The sequence below is a fragment of the Haliotis asinina genome, chromosome 11, assembly GCF_037392515.1.
Source record: "Haliotis asinina isolate JCU_RB_2024 chromosome 11, JCU_Hal_asi_v2, whole genome shotgun sequence".
Taxonomy (NCBI): domain Eukaryota; kingdom Metazoa; phylum Mollusca; class Gastropoda; order Lepetellida; family Haliotidae; genus Haliotis; species Haliotis asinina.
Genome location: NC_090290.1, coordinates 11,951,365 through 11,967,775, shown reverse-complemented (window position 1 = coordinate 11,967,775; position 16,411 = coordinate 11,951,365). Strand labels below are relative to the sequence as shown.

At 41.1% G+C, this 16,411-nt stretch overlaps 1 protein-coding gene across 1 annotated transcript in view; it reads right to left on the bottom strand.

Moving 5' to 3' along the window:
• The window catches only part of LOC137255717 (adenylate cyclase type 5-like), a 95,003-nt gene extending 79,104 nt beyond the window's left edge, over positions 1-15,899 (bottom strand). The window contains exon 1 of the mRNA XM_067793213.1: positions 15,826-15,899. The gene's annotated coding sequence lies outside the window, so the exon portion shown is untranslated. The remainder of the gene's footprint in view (positions 1-15,825) is intronic.
• Positions 15,900-16,411: the final 512 nt, after the last annotated feature.

The following is a 16,411-nucleotide window of genomic DNA, read 5'->3' as shown; positions in this document are numbered from 1 at the left end:
ATGCCATATGTTAACATTAACTTACGACTATCTTAAGTTAGTTTTGAAAATCTAGGCGAAGTTTTACAATGTCTTTGTTAGTTATGTTTGGCTTTCATCACAACTGCATCTATGGCTGAAACATTAAAAAAGGGATGTCAACAGACTTACACCAGTGGTCAGTAATTCTATTTGCAAACTCCCTAATTCCATGTTCATGATCATTGTAACATACACACACATTCATGCAGCCTTAAGAGTGCCCCATTGACACACACATACCTGACAGGTACACACACACTTAAATTCTCACCCATAAATAAGCAGCCGAGACGAAAATAGAACACGTTTATATGCTTAATGTCTGTTTTACGACATGTCTCAGAGCCTACAGAATCTATCAGTAGCCTGGTAACGACAGAACGACACCTTGGCTACTTGGGTCTTGATGTACACTATGTCCTCTTAGTGGCCCCCACTCCTCTCCATGGTGTCCACAGAGTAAAAGCAGATCACACTTCCTGTACACAATGTATTCTGTATGTCCTCTCCATGGCATCCACCATACAACAGCAGATCACACGTCCTGTACACAATGTCCGCTGTATGTCCTCTCCATGGCATCCACCATACAACAGCAGATCACACGTCCTGTACACAACGTCCTCTGTATGTCCTCTCCATGGCATCCACCATACAACAGCAGATCACACGTCCTGTACACAATGTCCGCTGTATGTCCTCTCCATGGCATCCACCATACAACAGCAGATCACACGTCCTGTACACAATGTCCGCTATATGTCCTCTCCATGGCATCCACCATACAACAGCAGATCACACGTCCTGTACACAATGTCCGCTGTATGTCCTCTCCATGGCATCCACCATACAACAGCAGATCACACGTCCTGTACACAATGTCCGCTATATGTCCTCTCCATGGCATCCACCATACAACAGCAGATCACACGTCCTGTACACAATGTCCTCTGTATGTCCTCTCCATGGCATCCACCATACAACAGCAGATCACACGTCCTGTACACAATGTCCTCTGTATGTCCTCTCCATGGCATCCACCATACAACAGCAGATCACACGTCCTGTACACAATGTCCGCTATATGTCCTCTCCATGGCATCCACCATACAACAGCAGATCACACGTCCTGTACACAATGTCCGCTGTATGTCCTCTCCATGGCATCCACCATACAACAGCAGATCACACGTCCTGTACACAATGTCCGCTATATGTCCTCTCCATGGCATCCACCATACAACAGCAGATCACACGTCCTGTACACAATGTCCTCTGTATGTCCTCTCCATGGCATCCACCATACAACAGCAGATCACACGTCCTGTACACAATGTCCTCTGTATGTCCTCTCCATGGCATCCACCATACAACAGCAGATCACACGTCCTGTACACAATGTCCGCTATATGTCCTCTCCATGGCATCCACCATGTAACAGCAGATCACACTTCCTCTACACAATGTCCTCTGTATGTCCTCTCCATGGCATCCGCCATGTAACAGCAGATCATACATCCTCTACATAATGTCTTCTGTATGTCCTCTCCATGGCATCCGCCATGTAACAGCAGTCCACACTTCCACGTGGGAAATCAATATCCACTACAATGATATTTCCCTGCTTCACAATCACCAACCTGTGTTGCCCCAACTACCAATCACACCTGTCTACATGAACAAGGAGAAACATGTCTCAACTGAATAATTGCTACTGATGCTGAGTGTGTGAGTGAGAGAGTGAGTGAGTGAGTGAGTGAGTGAGTGAGTGAGTGAGTGAGTGAGTGAGTGAGTGAGTGAATCACTCAGCTGCTGAGTGAGGAGTTATTGCTCAGTTTTGCTCATCTCCCTTAGAGATCTCAGGTTAAGGTATGTCCCTAGCAACCTGTGCTTGTCTCCATGTGGAGATTACATGAAAGTGTAGGTCCTTAGCAACCTGTACTTGTCTCCCTGTGGAGATTCCAGGTTAGTGTTCACCCCTAGCCACCTGTGCTTGTCTCCATGTGGAGATTCCAGGTTAGTGTTCACCCCTAGCCACCTGTGCTTGTCTCCCTGTGGAGATTCCAGGTTAGTGTTCACCCCTAGCCACCTGTGCTTGTCTCCCTGTGGAGATTCCAGGTTAGTGTTCACCCCTAGCAATCTGTGCTTGTCTCCCTGTGGAGATTCCAGGTTAGTGTTCACCCTTAGCAACCTGTGCTTGTCTCCCTGTGGAGATTCCAGGTTAGTGTTCACCCCTAGCAACCTGTACTTGTCTCCCTGTGGAGATTCCAGGTTAGTGTTTACCCCTAGCAACCTGTACTTGTCTCTATGTGGAGATTCATTATAAGCATGTATCACATATAAGTGTAGGTTCCTAGCAACCTGTGCTTGTCTCCCTGTGGAGATTACATTAAGTGTAGGTCCCTAGCAACCTGTACTTATCTCCCTGTGAAGATTCAATATAAGCATGTATCACATATAAGTGTAGGTTCCTAGCAACCTGTACTTGTCTCCATGTGAAGATTCAATATAAGCATGTATCACATATAAGCGTAGGTTCCTAGCAACCTGTGCTTGTCTCCCTGTGGAGATTCCAGGTTAGTGTTCACCCCTAGCAACCTGCACTTGTCTCCATGTGGAGATTCAAAACAAGCATGTATCACATATAAGTGTAGGTTCCTAGCAACCTGTGCTTGTCTCCCTGTGGAGATTACATGAAAGTGTGGGACTCTAGCAACCTGTACTTATCTCCCTGTGAAGATTCAATATAAGCATGTATCACATATAAGTGTAGGTATCTAGCAACCTGTGCTTGTCTCCATGTGAAGATTCAATATAAGCATGTATCACAAATAAGTGTAGGTTCCTAGCAACCTGTACTTGTCTCCCTGTGGAGATTCCAGGTTAGTGTTCACCCCTAGCAACCTGCACTTGTCTCCATGTGGAGATTCCAGGTTAGTGTTCACCCTTAGCAACCTGTACTTGTCTCTATGTGGAGATTCAATATAAGCATGTATCACATATAAGCGTAGGTTCCTAGCAACCTGTACTTGTCTCCATGTGGAGATTCCAGGTTAGAATTCACCCTTAGCAACCTATACTTGTCTCACGACAGGTGCTTTATATCTCAACAGGTCAAGAAAACTCTGTGGTCTGACCTAAGCATCAGCGATTTGAATCCCACACCTTTATCTGTGATGATGAGACACTCCACGGTGACAATTGAAAGGTAAGCACAGCCAGGTGAATGTAAACACCAATCCACAGATGACAGATGTGATGACATACTGTACAAACACTAGCTACTTAATGTGGTCAATATACACTATCAGGTGTGCATCACAGTATGACTGGAATAATTACAACACTGTCACACACAGGAAAATAACACAAATTGCATCACTGAAAACTGTCCCATCCTTGATCACAACAAAGTTTCTCATTCACTACCCTGCCGTAAAAGACAACTATGCTGGTCGTAAGAGGCGACTAAAGGGATCAGGATCAGGTGGTCAGGCTCGCTGAATTGGTTGACACATCTTCGGTTCCCAGATGGATGCTCGTGCTGTTGATCACTGGACTGTCTGGTCCTCACTCGATTATTTACAGACCGCTGCCATATAGCTGGAATATTGCTGAGTGTGGCGTAAAACTAAACTCAATCACCCTGTTTTACTTGAATGGATTCGTACTGACTTGGACATGGCGCACAGCAGTCAGTCCAACCAATATTGAGACTCACTTAAGACACTCACTATGTTATTTATGTATATGAGAATAATTTCTCCACTGACTTGGGGAAACAACTGCATGCAGATTAATTGCATGAGGATCATGCATCAAACTGCTGAAAAGCCCCTACAAAAATCGTCATATGAACATTGCTGAAGGTGCAAGCATACACTCCTAAACGTCATATGAACACTGCTGAAGGTGCAAGCATACACTCCTAAACGTCATATGAACAGTGCTGAAGGTGCAAGCATACACTCCTAAACGTCATATGAACACTGCTGAAGGTGCAAGCATACACTCCTAAACATCATATGAACACTGCTGAAGGTGCAAGCATACACTCCTAAACGTCATATGAACATTGCTGAAGGTGCAAGCATACACTCCTAAACGTCATATGAACACTGCTGAAGGTGCAAGCATACACTCCTAAACATCATATGAACATTGCTGAAGGTGCAAGCATACACTCCTAAACGTCATATGAACATTGCTGAAGGTGCAAGCATACACTCCTAAACGTCATATGAACACTGCTGAAGGTGCAAGCATACACTCCTAAACGTCATATGAACATTGCTGAAGGTGCAAGCATACACTCCTAAACGTCATATGAACACTGCTGAAGGTGCAAGCATACACTCCTAAACGTCATATGAACATTGCTGAAGGTGCAAGCATACACTCCTAAACGTCATATGAACACTGCTGAAGGTGCAAGCATACACTCCTAAACGTCATATGAACACTGCTGAAGGTGCAAGCATACACTCCTAAACGTCATATGAACAGTGCTGAAGGTGCAAGCATACACTCCTAAACGTCATATGAACACTGCTGAAGGTGCAAGCATACACTCCTAAACATCATATGAACACTGCTGAAGGTGCAAGCATACACTCCTAAACGTCATATGAACACTGCTGAAGGTGCAAGCATACACTCCTAAACATCATATGAACACTGCTGAAGGTGCAAGCATACACTCCTAAACGTCATATGAACACTGCTGAAGGTGCAAGCATACACTCCTAAACATCATATGAACACTGCTGTAGGTGCAAGCATACACTCCTAAACGTCATATGAACATTGCTGAAGGTGCAAGCATACACTCCTAAACGTCATATGAACATTGCTGAAGGTGCAAGCATACACTCCTAAACGTCATATGAACAGTGCTGAAGGTGCAAGCATACACTCCTAAACGTCATATGAACACTGCTGAAGGTGCAAGCATACACTCCTAAACATCATATGAACACTGCTGAAGGTGCAAGCATACACTCCTAAACGTCATATGAACACTGCTGAAGGTGCAAGCATACACTCCTAAACGTCATATGAACACTGCTGAAGGTGCAAGCATACACTCCTAAACATCATATGAACACTGCTGAAGGTGCAAGCATACACTCCTAAACGTCATATGAACACTGCTGAAGGTGCAAGCATACACTCCTAAACGTCATATGAACACTGCTGAAGGTGCAAGCATACACTCCTAAACGTCATATGAACATTGCTGAAGGTGCAAGCATACACTCCTAAACGTCATATGAACACTGCTGAAGGTGCAAGCATACACTCCTAAACGTCATATGAACACTGCTGAAGGTGCAAGCATACACTCCTAAACGTCATATGAACACTGCTGAAGGTGCAAGCATACACTCCTAAACGTCATATGAACACTGCTGAAGGTGCAAGCATACACTCCTAAACGTCATATGAACACTGCTGAAGGTGCAAGCATACACTCCTAAACATCATATGAACACTGCTGAAGGTGCAAGCATACACTCCTAAACGTCATATGAACACTGCTGAAGGTGCAAGCATACACTCCTAAACGTCATATGAACACTGCTGAAGGTGCAAGCATACACTCCTAAACGTCATATGAACATTGCTGAAGGTGCAAGCATACACTCCTAAACGTCATATGAACACTGCTGAAGGTGCAAGCATACACTCCTAAACGTCATATGAACAGTGCTGAAGGTGCAAGCATACACTCCTAAACGTCATATGAACACTGCTGAAGGTGCAAGCATACACTCCTAAACATCATATGAACACTGCTGAAGGTGCAAGCATACACTCCTAAACGTCATATGAACATTGCTGAAGGTGCAAGCATACACTCCTAAACGTCATATGAACACTGCTGAAGGTGCAAGCATACACTCCTAAACGTCATATGAACATTGCTGAAGGTGCAAGCATACACTCCTAAACGTCATATGAACACTGCTGAAGGTGCAAGCATACACTCCTAAACGTCATATGAACACTGCTGAAGGTGCAAGCATACACTCCTAATCGTCATATGAACACTGCTGAAGGTGCAAGCATACACTCCTAAACGTCATATGAACACTGCTGAAGGTGCAAGCATACGCTCCTAATCGTCATATGAACACTGCTGAAGGTGCAAGCATACACTCCTAAACGTCATGCTATTTACAATATAGAGGTTGACATCCAATAATTTCCTTACACATTCTACTCCTGAATGAACAGCTACATTTTGGTGCAAGGGTTTGATAAAAATTCGCCATTTTCCACTAAGTTTTGTCATTTTTTGAATGCATGACAATAACCTGTTCAATCTTACAGACACAACACACCAGTTCTTGTATAAACAATACCTTTAAACAGCATGGATTATTACACAAAATTTAGTTTAGAACACTGGCCTGAAGTAAGTGGCGACATTTACACAAGTGAGTCTCAACATTTGCTGAATAGTATAGATGTATTAAACAAGGAGTGGGCTCAGGAAACCTGGTTGTCCAATGACTATCTTATTTTGGAACGTCGTGGTCTTGATGTAATATGTACATTGTTCTTGTGTACCTAGAGTTTCCATTTCGTCAGTCTTCTCCATGGCATTCTACAGGGAGAAGGTTATCAGTGTGGTGGTGTCTGGTGAATAGTTAAGAATAAACGCCATGGTAACCAGAGTCAATAACATGGTAACCACAGTCAGTTTCACCAGAGGCAATGTCATAGTAACCAGAATCAATGTCATGGTAACCAGAGTCAATTACATGGTAACCACAGTCAATGACATGGTAACCACAGTCAATGTCACCAGAGGCAATGTCATAGTAACCAGAATCAATGACATGGTAACCAGAGTCAATGTCATGGTAACCAGAGTCAATGACATGGTAACCACAGTCAATGACATGGTAACCACAGTCAATGTCACCAGAGGCAATGTCATGGTAACCAGAATCAATGTCATGGAAACTGGAGTCAATGTCATGGTAACCAGAGTCAATGACATGGTAACCACAGTCAATGTCACCAGAGGCAATGTCATGGTAACCAGAATCAATGTCATGGAAACTGGAGTCAATGTAAGGTATGCAATGGTAAGGAGAATCAATATGACGTTATTAGTTACCCAGAGTGAATGACACAGCTTCATACATCTAGCAATTCTGCTAGAGGTAGGTGAGTGAGTGAGTGAGTGAGTGAGTGAGTGAGTGAGTGAGTGAGTGAGTGAGTGAGTTTAGTTTTACGCCACACTCAGCAATATTCCAGCTATATGATGGCGGTCTGTAAATAATGAAGTCTGGATCAGACAATTCAGTGATCAACAACATGAGCATCAATCTGCACAATTGGGAACCGATAACATGTGTCAAGCAAGTCAGCAAGTCTGGCCATGCGATCCCGTTACTCGCCTCTTACGACATTATGGTTGCTGAAGGCCTATTCTACCCCAGGACCTTCACAGGTCTGCTATAGGTTATGTCCAGCTTTGATATTGTACATAATACAGCCAAAACATGAAACTACTTATTGGGTTGGGAATAGGTTTAGTTTTAAAGCAGCTCTTGGAGGCCTATACATTACGTTACATTTTGAATTGTCTGAATTGGTAACCAGAAGCAACGTCATGGCAACCAGTCAACTAGAGTCATTGTCATGGTAACCAGAGTCAATAGCATGGTAACCAAAGTACATTAGTTTCAAAGAGTTAATATCATAGTAACCAGAAGCAATGTCACAGTAACCACGGTCCATGTCACATTATTCGTTACAGCTTCAGCAATTCTCATAGAGGGTATGTCCAGCTTTGATATTTAGGAAATAAACATACTGTGTTGGAAAATCAGAGGTATATAACGAAATTATAATAGCCCTAAATTTGATTTAAAACTGAACGTGTAGTTACTGCCAAAACATGAGAATATTTATTGTCTTGGGAAAAAGTTTACAGTTTTAAAGCAACTCTAGGAGACCTTTACATTTGACTATGTCCTGAATTGTCTTCAACTTTCAAAGCTTAATATTAACATAGTTTTGTGATTACAACCAATAACTGTTCACCACAGAAATCCTCTGATAATCAAACGTAGATTTGGTTCTTGCTTCCCAAACACCTCTTTCCAGACACAGTATTTGGGATTTTCTGGACCCTTTCTCTAAACTTGTGCTTCTTGGATGCATGCTGTGCTTCTATCTAACACAAATCCTGGTGTACATAGGTTTACCATTATCACGATATTTAAAACCTGCATCCACTTGGGTTAGTCTGTCAAACCAAGCTGACAGAACTAAAATCCTGTCAAAGCTACAATAAACCAAATGCACTCTCTCATAAATAACACTGTTTCAGAAGATTATGGCAATACAAATCACTATGTGTCTTCAGCTGCCATTTCAATCGATAAAAGTTCAAAGCCATATGTGATCGTACTGAAATCATATCCATCAGTCTCATATTTATATCAGGGCATTATTGATCTTGACTAGTTAAAGGTCATTTGTTGTGCAAATGAAGCTCCACTGGTTAGCTCTTCCTATCATTATCAAACCTTCATAATGAACTCACAGATAAACTATGAGCAAATGAGATGTTCTGGCAATATTCCAAAAATACATCTATGTCCTGAAAGGCTAGAAATGACCTTCACAGGATTGTTGTGGTGAATCCTGGGGATACTCCACTCATCTTTAAGCTGGACAAACACCTATGGATAAAGCTTGCTGATGCCAGTGAAGGTTGATTCTGAGCATCATGGGCAGAGACTAGTATAGTTTACTGACGGTAAATCTTAAATCAAGTTCTCAAGGGCAGAGACTAGTATAGTTTGCTGAGAGTCAATTCTAAATCAGGTTCTCAAGGGCAGAGACTCGTCTAGTTTGTTGGGGGTCAATTCTAAATCAGGTTCTCAAGGGCACAGACTGGTATAGTTTTCTGAGGTTAAATTCTAAATCAGGTTCTCAAGGGCAGAGACTAGTCTAGTTTGCTGAGAGTCAATTCTAAATCAGGTTCTCAAGGGCAGAGACTAGCATAGTTTGCTGAGGGTCAATTCTAAATCAGGTTCTCAAGGGCAGAGACTAGTATAGGTTGCTGAGAGTCAATTCTAAATCAGGTTCTCAAGGACAGAGACTAGCATAGTTTGCTGAGGGTCAATTCTTAATCAGGTTCTCAAGGGCAGAGACTAGCATAGTTTGCTGAGGTTAAATTCTAAACCAGGTTCTCAAGGGCAGAGACTAGTATAGTTTGCTGAGGTTAAATTCTAAATCAGGTTCTCAAGGGCAGAGACTAGTATAGGTTGCTGAGAGTCAATTCTTAATCAGGTTCTCAAGGGCACAGACTAGTCTAGTTTGTTGAGGTTAAATTCTAAATCAGGTTCTCAAGGGCAGAGACTAGTATAGGTTGCTGAGAGTCAATTCTTTATCAGGTTCTCAAGGGCAGAGACTAGTATAGTTTGCTGAGGGTCAATTCTTAATCAGGTTCTCAAGGGCAGAGACTAGCATAGTTTGTTGAGGTTAAATTCTAAATCAGGTTCTCAAGGGCAGAGACTAGTATAAGTTGCTGAGGGTCAATTCTAAACCAGGCCTTCATGGGCAGATATAAGCAAAGGTTGTTTATGGCCAATTCTACCCCAAGTCTGTTGAGGGTCAATTCTAAATCAGGTTCTCAAAGGCAGAGGCTAGTCTAGTTTGTTGAGGGTCAATTCTAAATCAGGTTCTCAACGGCAGAGACTAGTATAAGTTGCTGAGGGTCAATTTTAAATCAGGTTCTCAAGGGCAGAGACAGTATAGTTTGTTGAGGGTCAATTCTAAATCAGGTTCTCAAGGGCAGAGACAAGTATAGTTTTCTGAGGTTCAATTCTAAATCAGGTTCTCAAGGGCAGAGACTAGTATAAGTTGCTGAGGGTCAATTCTAAACCAGGCCTTCATGGGCAGATATAAGCAAAGGTTGTTTATGGCCAATTCTACCCCAAGTCTGTTGAGGGTGAATTCTAAATCAGGTTCTCAAAGGCAGAGACTAGTCTAGTTTGTTGAGGGTCAATTCTAAATCAGGTTCTCAACGGCAGAGACTAGTATAAGTTGCTGAGGGTCAATTCTAAATCAGGTTCTCAAGGGCAGAGACAGTATAGTTTGTTGAGGGTCAATTCTAAATCAGGTTCTCAAGGGCAGAGACAAGTATAGTTTTCTGAGGTTCAATTCTAAATCAGGTTCTCAAGGGCAGAGACTAGTATAAGTTGCTGAGGGTCAATTCTAAACCAGGCCTTCATGGGCAGATATAAGCAAAGGTTGTTTATGGCCAATTCTACCCCAAGTCTGTTGAGGGTGAATTCTAAATCAGGTTCTCAAAGGCAGAGACTAGTCTAGTTTGTTGAGGGTCAATTCTAAATCAGGTTCTCAACGGCAGAGACTAGTATAAGTTGCTGAGGGTCAATTCTAAATCAGGTTCTCAAGGGCAGAGACAAGTATAGTTTGTTGAGGTTCAATTCTAAATCAGGTTCTCAAGGGCAGAGACTAGTATAAGTTGCTGAGGGTCAATTCTAAACCAGGTTCTCAAGGGCAGAGACAGTATAGTTTGTTGAGGGTCAATTCTAAATCAGGTTCTCAAGGGCAGAGACTAGTATAGTTTTCTGAGGTTAAATTCTAAATCAGGTTCTCAAGGGCAGAGACAGTATAGTTTGTTGAGGGTCAATTCTAAATCAGGTTCTCAAGGGCAGAGACTAGTCTAGTTTGTTGAGGGTCAATTCTAACCCAGGCCTTCATGGGCAGATATAGTCTGGTTCATAATTATTGAGAATTTTTCTTCTTACTTTGAGCTATCCTAACACCTCAACTGATTCACTGATACTTAAAACTAAGTAATGGTATAAGGGAGGTAACTCATCTTGGCCTACTGAGTATAGTACAATTAGAGTTACCTCCCCTGAATTTGTAGCAGACGTCATTTTCCTCAGCACTGTCAACAATGTCTGCTGAAGATAAAAGAAGGTTGATTTTTGAGTTGTGTAATCAAGGAATTGATGATGTAAATACATTGGCAGAGAGAACAGGAACTCCTCTTTCTACAGTGTATAGGATTAGGAAGAATTTTAAAGAGGGAAAGGATTTTGGGCACCAGAAAGGAGCAGGGAGACCCAGAAAATTGGACTTCTCAGATCGCGTCCGGCTGGGAATTTTAGCGTCTAAAAAGCAAAGGGCAAGCATCTCCAACATCAGGTATGAAATGATAGAAAGGGGATCAACAGTTGTATCAAAATCTACAGTTAGAAGAAATTTGATTGATCTTGGATGGGAGAAAAAGACTGGAATTCCTTCTCCTTTCATGAAACAAGAACATAAAGACAGGCGTGTTGAGTGGTGTTTGGCACATGAAAACTTTGACTGGGAAAATGTGATTTTTACTGATGAAAGCTCAATATGGGTATATCCCAATAATGTGAAAATATGGACAAAGTCTGCGTCAGCACCGTTGTATCGACGACCTAAATACAGCCCAAAGTTTCATGTATGGGGAGGGATATCCTTATTAGGAACGACCCCGCTGTGTGTGTTTGAGGGAAATCTGACAAGTCAACGCTACACTAACATATTAGATAATTTTCTCCTTCCAAGTGCACATGTGTTTTATGGAAATGACTGGATTTTGCAGCAAGATAATGTTCCTAAACACACCGCAAAACATGCCAAGCAGTGGTTTCAGGAGAAAAATGTGACTGCATTACCATTTCCTGCATATAGTCCTGACTTAAATCCCATTGAGAACATTTGGGGGATGATGAAGGAATGTGTGAATCAAAAGGGGTTGACAAAAATTGAAGACATGAAGAGAGAAGTGGTCCGATACTGGGACAGCATAACTCACGAAACACTAACCTCTCTGATAGGAAGTATGCCTACCCGTCTTAGACTGTGCCGTGAAGCTCAAGGAGACTTGATAAAATATTAAACTGTTACCTACACAACATGAAAAGGTCAGTTCACTTTCACAATACATTCAATTTTATCTGATTTGTTCTCGTTTAATAATATGAAATGCTTTAGCTATTCTCAATAATTTTGAACCATACTGTATATGCAAAGGTTGTTCATGGCCAATTCTAACCTAAGTCTTCATGGGCAGACACTAGTTGCAACACATCCATCAGCATTCATTTCCTAAAGAAATCTCACCACAGTGGATCAATCAAAAATCATTGAGCAAAATGACAGTTTAGCTATGTACCCATCCTTGATACCTCCAAGGTTTATGTTCCGGTAAGTCTGAACTGATGCATCTACGATAATTTTATTACCAAACATTGCTGGCTCCACTTTCTCACAGTATCCACTCAGCAAAACTGCTGTTGCAACCGAGCTTGCAGTGTCGACAGAGATAGAGGTCGCAGCTAGGATGGTTTGCTCACAGTGGGACTCAGATTTGGGGGAAATCATACAGACAAATTGACAGATCCGAAACTTTGAAAACCCAAGAATTTCTTCTACCTCTTTCACAAGTTTCAGAGAACCTCTGCATGGCTTGTGTTACCAAGTTTAATCGGTCAGATAATTTTAACAGTGACAGTGAGTTGTGAATTCTAAGCTCCACTTCAACTTCCAGGGTACACACCTGATTGGATAAAAAGCCAGCCAAGGGAGGTAATAAATTCATCAGGCTGAGCTATAAATGCATCCAGGGTATAGTGGAGATTTATCGGAATGTATGCCCTTGAGACATTGAGGATGCTATGTCCCTAGCTGCAGTTGTTACTGCTATGTATAAAGGAGAAGCTTTCAACTTGCATTATAAATAGTGCACTTCTGACGCTTGTCACTGCTAGGTTTTCTTTTATCTGTACCACATACATATATAACGGCTACATTCACACCGTAACATATGTTATAATTGGGATCACCTGGTGTCTCATAGGTATCAATGGCTGAGTGGCATATATACTACCCATCAAAAGTTTAGACTCAATAGTGTAAATGTAGCCGCATACTTCAGTCAGCTGTTCTAAACTAGATTTTGCAAAATATCCCATACTGTTTAAAGGTACTGTTTACACATGAACTGATGTATAATAAAACAAATTTGTAACGTTGACAAGATTATTGTCATGTTTTCAACAAATGATTAAACTCAGTGAAAAATGGCAAATTCTTATCAAAACTTTACACCAAAACGCAGCAGTTCACATGCACAATATTTGCACATGCTTTTCAGCAATTTGATCAATCATACTTGTGCAAATAATCTGCATAGGGTTTGCAGTTGTTTCCCCCAAGTTGGTGGAGAAATTCATCTTCGTTGTAACCATATATACATATATAACATATAGTGGGTGTGGTAAGTGAGTCTAGACGTTTGATGGGTAGTATTTTTCGGTCTGATCTGTCTGTGTGTCCATATGTTTCTATACCTTGTGACAGACCTGTGAGAGTTCAGGGTAGTATAGGCCTTCAGCAAGCCATGCTTGCCATAAAAGGCGACTATGCTTGTTGTAACAGGCAATAATGGGATCGGGTGGTCAGACTAGCTGACTTGGTTGACACATGTCATCGGTTCCCAATCGCACAGATTGATGCTCGTCTTGTTGATCACTGGATTGTCTGGTCCAGACTCGATTATGTACAGACTGCCACAGTATAGCTGGAATATTGCTGAGAGCAGCGTAAAACTAACCTGAAAAATTATCTGGAGCCCTGATAATAATTAACTCAAATGAACATATTTAAATGGCAATTAACTAAAATGCCCTGAAACATGTTTAATTCATACACACATATGTATTTTCTACAATATCAAACTTTATAATTTATAGACAAATCGGAGAGAGGATTTTGAATTTGACAATCGGAGTAACTCCTCCCAAATTGGAGAGGTTGGCATTACCGTCAAAATCACAGCGTTGGTTGGGTTGGTTTGATCGGACTTTGTGTGATGGCAATTTTGCACCTGGCTCCTTAAGTTTTGGTTCGAATAGAGATTGGACTCAGCTAAATTAAAGTACAAGAACCTGCACTGTACAGAGAAAGTGTAATTCCAAATATAAGCTATCTGACCACTTTCTAAATGGCACTGTGTAGTCACACCATGCAAGTGTACTGAAGTGAAAGCACAATACTTGATAATAACCAACGATCCACAATTAAATTATGGATCAGTCGTCTGGATAGACCGAAGGGTGGTAATCCCACATAATCCCATGCCTTTGAGGGGGACTTAGCAGTATAACTGCTACTATATGCACATCTGAGTTAACCATTCTTCATTTTTCTAAATGACACTGCATAAATAATTCCGAAAACACTGCGCAGAACATGTGATGTAATCAGTTGTCCTTGTCATCAACAATAGGAGACATTGTGCTTCAATTATGTGTGTGGGCAGTGGGGTAGCCTTGTCTGTATTCGCTCATCACTCCAGAGACTCTGGTTTGATTCCATACATACATTTTCTGGTGTCCCCGGACGTGATATCGCTGGAATATTGCTCAAAGCGGCATAAAACAAAACTCACTCACCCACTCAGCTAACTGTAACCAGTACACCAGTCAGCATTGAGAATCAGAAAGAAGCACACATACCAATACTGGATATATAGCAAACAATATATATCAACATGGTCATCGGTAATGTGTATTCCTTAAAAAATATCATAAATTCATTAACCATAAATATTTTGGGTAATAAGTTATATTTTCATGATGAAGCAAGCATTTTCCTGAGAGATTTGCCAAAACTGTTTTGATATGATCCCTAAAATGATCACAGACAGAACAAGTCCTCCTAACGGGGTGTCAATGTAACAATGTAACTGAAGATTACTACACACCCACCCCCCCATTGATAAATGCCTTGCCTTCAGTATAAACAGGTAGCTCTTAACTCTGAAAAACATATTTAGAATAGTAATTTAGATGATCTATTATGCCAGTCGTACAGCTAGTACAATTATATACTGTTTCATCACAGATATACTTATAGGGTGAATGAATTACCTTTTATATCAAGGCCTATAAGCTTAAAAAGAATAGGAAAAAGCAATGCTTTAATCTTTTTTGAAATTCCAGGAGATATTATCTAAACCCTTCAACATGTAGATTGACAATGTTTACGATCATATGATATTTATACCATTAGTCTAGGTGCTGTGTATTTACACAGTCAATCTTGTTTTACAATGTTAACTCAAAAACCTTATCTGTGGAAAAAAGATGTGATATATGATATATGTCATGTTTCCATTCACAAACATGTCTGGTATAAACATTCGTTTCTACAAACCAATTTCTAAAACAGTATTTTGTTCCTTCTTCGGCACTTTTGAAAGAAAAAATCCAAACATAATTAAACATTTAGATCGATCTAATAAAAAGGTCACGTATTGTAAACATTAATCGTGATTTAATATTAGTGAAAAACACATTCCTCACTCATTTCCGCAATAGAAAAACACACGAAGAAAAAATATAACTTTAGTTTAAATTGAAACAGGATTTTCTTAGGAAAATGTCAATCAAACCACATTTCGGAAACTTTGATACGAAGTAAGACAAAGTTTAGTTGTCACACTGATATGACGACCCACATTCATTCCAACCAGAGTGTAACCCATAACATACGTACATAGATTATGACTTACAATTGTCACCGTATATCCTCGGTGCGAACCTCGGACTGTGACAAATCCCCTCCACGGCATATGGGCGACAAAAAACATGATACAATTCTTGTAAATCGACAAAGACCTAAAAAATACGAATTTTGCGGAACAAAACTATTTGCTTAACTCAGCAAGATGGAAATCTCTATTATAGTATTACGTACCTCTGAGTTGCCGAAAAGGTAAAGTCCCGTTTATTGTCGTACCGCTATCCACCTTTTATCGCCGACATCACTCTGTGATATCAACGTTCGCGGAGATTCCTTCCGGAGATTCGGTCGGAATTAGGCCATCGTTCTGATTGGTCGAAATTTACGGTATGAAATTTGTTGCCATGACGATATGTTACAACCGCATTGATACTTCATAACCGATACATTTGTGTCACATGTGTTGTGGTTTGTCGTCAGCCGTGAATTGATGCGCCAAAGCAGTGACTGATGATGTTGCAATTAAAAAGATTGGTATTGATTTTCGGCAACGATACCACCACTAATAGCTTCTGGCACAACCGCACATTCTCATAAACGTTAGGACACTGAAACGTTTATTCAAATTTCATAGCATTTGTCGATTGTGGTCGCGTTAATGGACTATCAGTGCGATTATTCTTCGTATATATCTCATAACATCAGAAACACGTGAATGTCGGGTTTAGAATGCATCTTCAGTAACCAATGCTTGTCGTAAGAGTCGACTAACGGGATCGGGTTGTCAGGCTCGTTGCCTTGGTTGACTCATATGTCAGCA